This window comes from Podarcis muralis, chromosome 3 (assembly GCF_964188315.1).
Source record: "Podarcis muralis chromosome 3, rPodMur119.hap1.1, whole genome shotgun sequence".
Taxonomy (NCBI): Eukaryota; Metazoa; Chordata; class Lepidosauria; order Squamata; family Lacertidae; genus Podarcis; species Podarcis muralis.
In genome coordinates, this window is record NC_135657.1 from 59,440,321 (window position 1) to 59,448,926 (window position 8,606).

Here is an 8,606-nt window from a genome sequence, read left to right on the forward strand (position 1 = left end):
CCCCACATATCTTACTGGGTTGCCCCAGCCACTCTGGGCAGCTTCCAACATACAATGGTACCTCAGGTTACATACGCTTCAGGTTACATACGCTTCAGGTTACAGACTCCACTAACCCAGAAATAGTACCTCTGGTTAAGAACTTTACCTCAGGATGAGAACAGAAATTGTGCGGTGGCAGCGGGAGGCCCCATTAGCTAAAGTGGTGCTTCAGGTTAAGAACAGTTTCAGATTAATAACGGACCTCCGGAACGAAGTAAGTACGTAACCAGAGGTACCACCGTATATTAAAACATAATAAATTATTAAACTTTTTTTTAAAAAAACTTCCCTATTCAGGATTGCTTTCAGATGGCTCGGGGGTTGAATAATTCCATACCCTACAACATTTCTCCAATGAAAATAGGGACATCCTAAGGAAAATTGGGACATTCAGAAACTGGGATGGCTTCTCCAGATCAGGAATGTCCTTGGAAAATAGGGACACTTAGAGGGTCTGAATACTTTGTTTAAATGGAAGAGGTTGAAATGGAAATCTTATGTACATTACTTGGAAGTAAGTTCCCCCAGGGAACTTAATGTGATGTACTCCCAAGTAAATGGGCCTGGATTGCACTGTTTAACATATCTTTTAGCTCTCCTACTGATAGAAGTTATTTTCAAAGTGCTTGACTTTGACTGGACGATGCCCTAGGGTTGCAAATTGACCCCAGCTAGGGAAAGGAAAACAGGAAAGGAAACATAATTAGTATATTTAAAAAAAAAAAGAACTTAGGAACTTCCCACGTAGTATAATGGATCAGCTTTATTTGTATCAGGTCTAGCAGGAATTTAATACATGTTTGTGCATAAAGACATACTGTAAGTTGTCAGCTTGCAATGGTGCTGGAATCCTGGGGGTACAATCCTAACAAACTTAAGCATTTTAAATCTCCATTGATTTAAGGGGACATTGGAATTAACAAGACTTTGAAATTTTGCTGGTTTCTTTCCTGGGGTTTCCCTCCAATTAGTGGTACTGTATCTAAAGTTTTCCTTCCTTTGGCAGACAAGAGCTTCTTCCATCTTTGGAACTAATTCACAATGCCCATTCCTTTTAAAAAAAAAAAAACCTCCCTCAGTAATAGTGGTTTGTATGATTGGGCTGCAGCTGGTGGCTTTGTGACCCTTGTGATTTTTTTCTCTTCCAAACCTGCACAATGTATGAAATATGGAAAACTGTTGAAGCTGAAGCAGAGCATACGCCCACCACCCCTGCTTCTGTTTTACTATGGTTGATCTTATGAGGGGTTGATTTAACTAATTTCATGAGGTTCGGCTAACAAATAAAATGGTTTTGTTCATTCAGATTCTCAGGAAGGGTCAAAGGCCTGCCTTCAAGTGTAAGTTGCCAGGAGCTGTGAGGAGACAGTGTGTGTTATGGTGTGTGTGTGTGTGTGTGTGTGTGTGTGTGTGTGTGTGTTTTAAAGAAACCAATGCTTTGAGGTGCCAAATGTATCATGCATATGATCTTACAGCAAAGAATCATGAGCTTGTGGGGGGTGGGGAATCAATTTTTTATTATTATTATTGAATGGCACTGTATGGTAGCAGCCAAAATTAATGTATATTTTTGAATTTTACAATATATAGTCCTCCTTTGCTAGCCTTTTCCAGCAACTATCTGAGACACAGTACAGTGATTGTAAAGAGAGCCTCCCTAGTATTATCTTTTCCATGTTTCTTACCCTCCCTTTTGTTTTGGTTTGAATGAAGGCTTTGCTCGTGCCCCAATGCCACCCTGTTCCAACAGATGCTCTGTGTGTCTTTCTATTCCTCCAACTCTTCTCTTTTCAAAGAAGAATCATAGTTCTTCAAAGGTCCAGTCATCTTGCCACCGTCAGACAAAGCTTCTTATATAATTTGTACTTTCCCAAGGAGTCGGCAATGTCTTATTTCCGCCCCCAGGACATACATTCCATGGCGGGACAGGAGGCAAATGCGAGCCTTTGTATGTTACATTTAATTGGAACCTTGAAAAATCAGCAGGCTGGGAACCTCAAGATCCTGGTGTGAAACATATTTGGGGATGTGTGGCAAAGACTGAGAGTTTGAATCCTTCCTCTTTGTTCCTTGAACATCTCTTTAAAATTATAGGCTTCTATACCGATGTCAATCCTGCACCAGAGAGGTTTGAGACATAAGGCCTCTTTTACCATGCAATGCTGTCAGTCACTGCTGCCAATTAGGAGCTAGTTCCCAACCTTTAGGAATGGTTCCTCAAGCTACTGTCCGAGGCAGCTTCTGGGGAAGTGATGGTTTGGCTCTCCTCTGCTCTGCTCAAGGGCATGTGTGCCCTTCCTGCTTGGATCTCTCCTCCATGTCTGTCTACAGCAGGGGTAGCTAAGCTCAGGGCCAGGGATCAAACACTGCCCACTTCAGGCTTCTCTGTGTGTCCCTTGGATTTTTCCCCAGGCCCCCTGCCTCAGCCATCTTGCTTCACACCCTCCTTGTGTGTTTTCAGCTGGCTGAAATGTGTCCTTCAACTCTGATAAAGCCCCTTGCTTACTTGGATGAAGGATAGAGAGGGGCAGGTGGGCAGGTGTGGAAAGTAGCTTATTGTACAAGGTAAAATTTATACCAGCTGGCCTGCCCACTTTTCCCTCTGGCCCCACCAACCATTGGCGTGTGGCCCTCAAAAAGTAGCCTGGAAGAGCAGCTGCCCCTTTGCCCTATAACCATGTTCCTGGCTCAACTCCGCTTCTGCACTACTTTGTTTACTCAGTTTATCTATCCAGATCTACTCACAGTTAATGCTCAAATTACAGGGGCAGCAGAGGGAGCCAGTCATGGAACTTTGAAGTGTCAGGCATAGCCCTATTGGCTTTAGCCCAAACGTAGCAGAGTTTTCCTGCACAGCGAGGAAGCTAGTTGCGGCAGTAATGACAAGTCAGCTAGACTCAGAATAACTATTTACAGGATTTATTAAAAAGGAGAAAAATAAAACCAGCAGAGTTTCTGCATACAGAATCAAAGCAAAATAAATCCTCTCTTTCTCTCTCTCAAAACCATACACAGCACTTCTACTCCTAACAACACCTCACTTCAAACTGAGCTAGCAAACCCTTGATAACAGAGTTGAGTGCTGGTCGTTAACCAATCAGAGTAGTTTCTAGGTCAAGCAGACCTGGGCTTTCTGCCAAGAGTAAATTGACACCAGCCTGAGTTAATTGTGCGAAGCTAGAATCTGCAAGTTTCCCACGAGAACCAATTAACAGAAACTGAACACCCCCTCACAGATTCTGCTGAACAATTAACATCAAATACACCTATGTAGGAGATCATTTTTCCAGCAAACCTAAACCCTTGCACATTCGCTTGTTCTTTATCTTTGCCAATGGTTTAGTTAACACATCTGCTACATTTTCTTCACTTGATACATAAGTACAGGTGATTATATTGTCTTGTACACAGCAACGTACATTTTGGTATTTTACAGAGATATGTTTGGAACGCGATTTGAAACCCTCTGTTTTACTTAAGGTTATACAAGCTTGATTATCAATGTAAACTTGTACTGGTTCTCCACAATTTACATTTAAATCTGCTAACAAATGCTTGAAATAAATCACCTCGTTGCACAATTCACTCAATGCGGCGTACTCTGATTCCGTTGATGACACACTTACAATGTCTTGCTTGCGAGACCGCCAGCTGATTAAAGCTCCACCGACCATTATGACAAGTCCTGTGACAGATTTTCTATCCGGCAAATTTCCCCAGTCACTATCACAGTAGCAACTCAACATTTCATCCTCTGAAGAATTTAATTGTAACATATAGCCAATTGTCTGTTTCAGGTACCTCAGAACTTGTTTTACCCCTTTCCAGGCATTTAGTGTGGGTTTTGAGACCAATCTACTTAATATGCCTACTGCGTAGCTAATATCAGGTCTGGACCACTGTGCTAGATACAATAAACTTCCAATTACAGAGTGATATACATCAGGATGTTCAAATTCAGGACCCTCATCTATATGAAGTGTTTTTATGAAACCTGGATCCATAGGCACCACTGCCCCTTTGCAATCCTGCATTCTGTATGTAGTCAGTAGTTGTTTAACTTTGTTCTGCTGACTAATTAGGCAGCTGCCATCTTGGGCCCAGCACACTTCCAACCCTAGATATGTCCTAACCGGGCCTAAGTCTTTCACTTTGAACTTACTGGACAATTGTTTGGCAAACCTTTTAGTTTGTTTATCTGTTTTGCAGGCATACAAAACATCATCTACATAAATCAGACAAAACTCTTGATCACAACCTGTACCACGTACATAAACACAATTGTCAGCTGTACTCTGCTTGAAACCAAATGACACTAAGGCCTCATGGAAACATTTGTTCCAAGATCTTGCAGCCTGTTTGAGACCATATAGAGCTTTGTTTAATTTCAACACTCTATTGGAACCTGTCTCATAACCAGGCGGTTCGGCTAGATACAGGTCTTCTGATATTGATGCATGTAAATATGCAGTCTGAATGTCAAAATGGTTTAACAGGAGTTTTCTCTTTGCTCCAAGCGTTAAAATCAGCCTTACACTGTCTCCCTTAGCAGTAGGGGAAAAAGTCTCGTCATAATCTTTTCCAGGCCTCTGAGAGTATCCTTGAGCCACTAAACGAGCTTTGTATTTGTACTCTCCTGTCACCAGAGGTTTAAGTTTGTACACCCACCTGCAGCCTACAATCTTTGCCCCCTCAGGCGCTGCTACTGGTGTAAAAACCTTGTGCTCATTCAGAGAGGACATCTCTTCCTCCATTGCCTGTTTCCAGAGCTCTGCCTCCTCTTTTGGTAACTTTAACACTTCCTGAAAACTCTTGGGTTCTGCAATTACACTAAACACATTTGCAGAATCTGGAGAAAAACGCACCGGAGGCACTCCTTTGTTTTGTCTTTTAGATCTTCTGGGAGAAAATTTTTCTTCTGACCCACTTTCCTCCTCAGAACTACGACCTCTCTTTTGTTGCTTAGCAACTGGTCTTTGGCTAACTCCACTTTCTTGAGAGCTCTTATCTGAACTTTCCTCCCCCTCAGACTCTGATTCTCTGTGTCTACTTTCAGAGTCATGAAGCTCCTGGGAAGGTTCAAACCAAACCTCAGTATTGGCATGTAGTCTCTCCCAGCCACTATGTTCACAAAAACTGGCATTCCTGGAGATCACAATGCCATTTGTCCCTTCAGCAAAACGGAAACCTTTTCCCAGCTCCTGGTAACCCACAAACACTAACTGTTTGGTCTTAGGATCTCCCTTCTTCCTCATTTGTTTTGGAATTAATACCCAGGCTTTTGATCCAAACACATGCAAATGGTCAATTTTGGGTTTTTTCTGAAACAATTTAAAGTACGGGGTTGTACCTATTGTTTGATGAAAGAGCCTGTTTTGGAGATAACACGCGGTGAGCATGCTCTCCCCCCAATAAGACATGGGCAAATCAGCATCATCAAGCATGGCAAACATCATATCTTGTAAAGATCTGTTTTTTCGCTCTGCAACGCCATTCTCCTCTGGGGAAAAAACGTTCGTTTTTCTATGCCCAATGCCACGCTTTTGTAACCAATCTTTAAAGGCATTTGACATAAATTCGCCACCTCTGTCCGTCTGAATCCTTTTAAGTTTAATGGACAGAAATCTTTCCACAGATGCCACCCAGCCTTTAAACTTAGTGAACACATCACCCTTATTTTTCATGGGAAAAACCCAGGAGTAACGCGTGGCGTCATCCACAATTGTTAGTGAAAAGCGCGATCCACCCCTGCTTACAGCAAATGGACCAATTACGTCCATGTGAACCAGCTGTAGCGGTGCCTCACTAACTCTGTCGCTTCTGGGGTAAGAGACTCTGTGGGTTTTAACCTTTTTACAAACATTACAATCAAGGTACTTGTTACAACTCTTTAAATTACCCCCATCAGCCAATTCAGACATTTTTAGTACACTTTTCCAGCAAGCATGCCCCATTTTCCTATGCAATAAGTGCACACAGTTGTCATGTATAGCTTTGTTATTCACTGCAGGCTGAGATTTACTGACTACTGCTGCAACTTGAGATCCTGCTTTAAGCCAAAACAAGCCTCCCTCTGACTTAGCAGTGCCTAAAATCTCACCAGCCTTCTTAATAATGCAACTGTCTCCTTCAAAATACACTTTAAACCCAGCTTTTAGCAAACAATCTACAGACATCAGATTGCTCCTTAATGACGGCACACAAAGTACATTTTGCAGGCATTCACGAAGACAAGGAACAAAAACTGCACCCCCCGAAATCACTTCGGAAGTACTTCCGTCTGCTAGAGCCACCTGGCTGCGCTGTGCTGAGTTCTTGGAAACAAACAATTCATCTGAATTTACGATGTGGCGAGATGCTCCCGAATCGACCACCCAGACCACTTGTTTCTCATCAGCAATCTTGACCTCGCCGGTCACCAGCTGAGCCGACTGTTTTCGTTTGAAGAATTTCTTTTTACGCTGCTGCTGCTGATCTCGTTTCTGCTCCTGCACCGGCAACTGAGACTTGACCAACTCCGGACATTGTCGTTTTAGATGCGCTGAAGACCCACATCGGAAACAACGTCTAACAGCAAACGCTGACTCCTCACCGGTACGCTGCTTTTGCTTCACCTCTGGCACGGCATGAGAACTCCTTCCAAACCGCCCACCTGTAGAAGCCTCTGCAGCCAACGACCTTTCTTGCCGCTTCTGCCATTCTTCAATCAAACGCCCAGTAACGTAACTGACTGATAAATCACGCTCCTGTATGCCTTCTAGAGACAAAACTAAATTATCCCAGCTTTCCGGGAGAGAACTCAAAATAATAGCCACCTTCTCCTGCTGGTCTAATGCACAGTCTCTTTCCTGTAGCGCAGCAAACTTTAACTGTAAACTGTGTAGGTGTTCCTGCATTGTAACCCCAGGCTGTAACATTGCCTTGTACAATGCCTTGCGAATGAACAGCTTGGAAACCGCTGTCTCACGCACATGGAGTTCTTTAAGTGCTTGCCACACGCCTCTAGCTGTCTTGATTCCCCTCACATACGGCAACTGGGAATCTTCCAGCCCCAAGACAATTGTGGCCCTTGCTCTTTGGTCTTTATCGAGGTCTTCATCATCAGGCTTCGCAGGAAACTTACTCACCACTTGCCAGAGACGATCCCTCTGCAGCACTGCCTGCATGCGTTCCGACCACAGCAAGTAATTGGAGTCATTCAGACGCTCAAAAGCCATCTGAACTGGTTGTGAGGTCATCTTGAGAGTGATGTCCCTGGAACCCGGGACCAGCTACTCACGACCACCGAGAGAGAAAACAGGAACCACAGCACCCAGCACTCACACACTGCAGCTGTTGTCCTTGTGTCCACTGCGTCACCAGCTCACCACGGTCAGGAACCAGCCAGGAACAACAACCTCTGGAACTACTGGAACCAACGCCGTTGATGCTGACACCACCGCAACTCAGGCTGGCAGCACAATGCCCATAACCTCATGGAACTTTGAAGTGTCAGGCATAGCCCTATTGGCTTTAGCCCAAACGTAGCAGAGTTTTCCTGCACAGCGAGGAAGCTAGTTGCGGCAGTAATGACAAGTCAGCTAGACTCAGAATAACTATTTACAGGATTTATTAAAAAGGAGAAAAATAAAACCAGCAGAGTTTCTGCATACAGAATCAAAGCAAAATAAATCCTCTCTTTCTCTCTCTCAAAACCATACACAGCACTTCTACTCCTAACAACACCTCACTTCAAACTGAGCTAGCAAACCCTTGATAACAGAGTTGAGTGCTGGTCGTTAACCAATCAGAGTAGTTTCTAGGTCAAGCAGACCTGGGCTTTCTGCCAAGAGTAAATTGACACCAGCTTGAGTTAATTGTGAGAAGCCAGAATCTGCAAGTTTCCCACGAGAACCAATTAACAGAAACTGAACAGCCAGATCCTGACACCTTGTGATGCCGCCCCCAAGTGCTGTGCCTACAAGGCTGTAGGAGTGGGGTGTGGGGAGAGACATGCTTTTGCTAAAATTTAGAAATTTTAATATTGAGGGTGGAGCCTGTGAATTTAATTTCTCCTGTTATCTGAATCCTTCACATCTGGATGCCATTAGTAATGGCATTAATGAAGGTGATTATTTTGTAGGCAGCCCAAGAAAAGGTGGGCTTCAGGTGGTGCATGTGCTTCAACAACCTGTTAGAGAATAAATATTGAGACAATTGAACTGCAGCATGGATTCTTATTCTTATATGGCTGAACTAGACAAAATGATGTGGCTTGCTAGATTTAAGGTTTGAGTGGTTTTCCTCACTCCACTTCCCAAAAAACCAAGATTCCCACAGCTGTCCCACAAGACATCTTAGATTTAATTTTCATCTCTGAGAGGATATCACCGTTTTCTCGGATGTTTCTCTTTCTCTGCAGTATGCTGAAGGGGGATCTTCAAGTCTGTGGAAAAATATGTTGTTGTTAAATTGGTTTAAAACCTGTGAAGGCTATTTAAGGTCATGGGAAAGTGATATTTTCAACCAAAAAACAAAACAAAAACATAATGTGAAGATGTCCACATTTCTGAGAATAAGTGGTT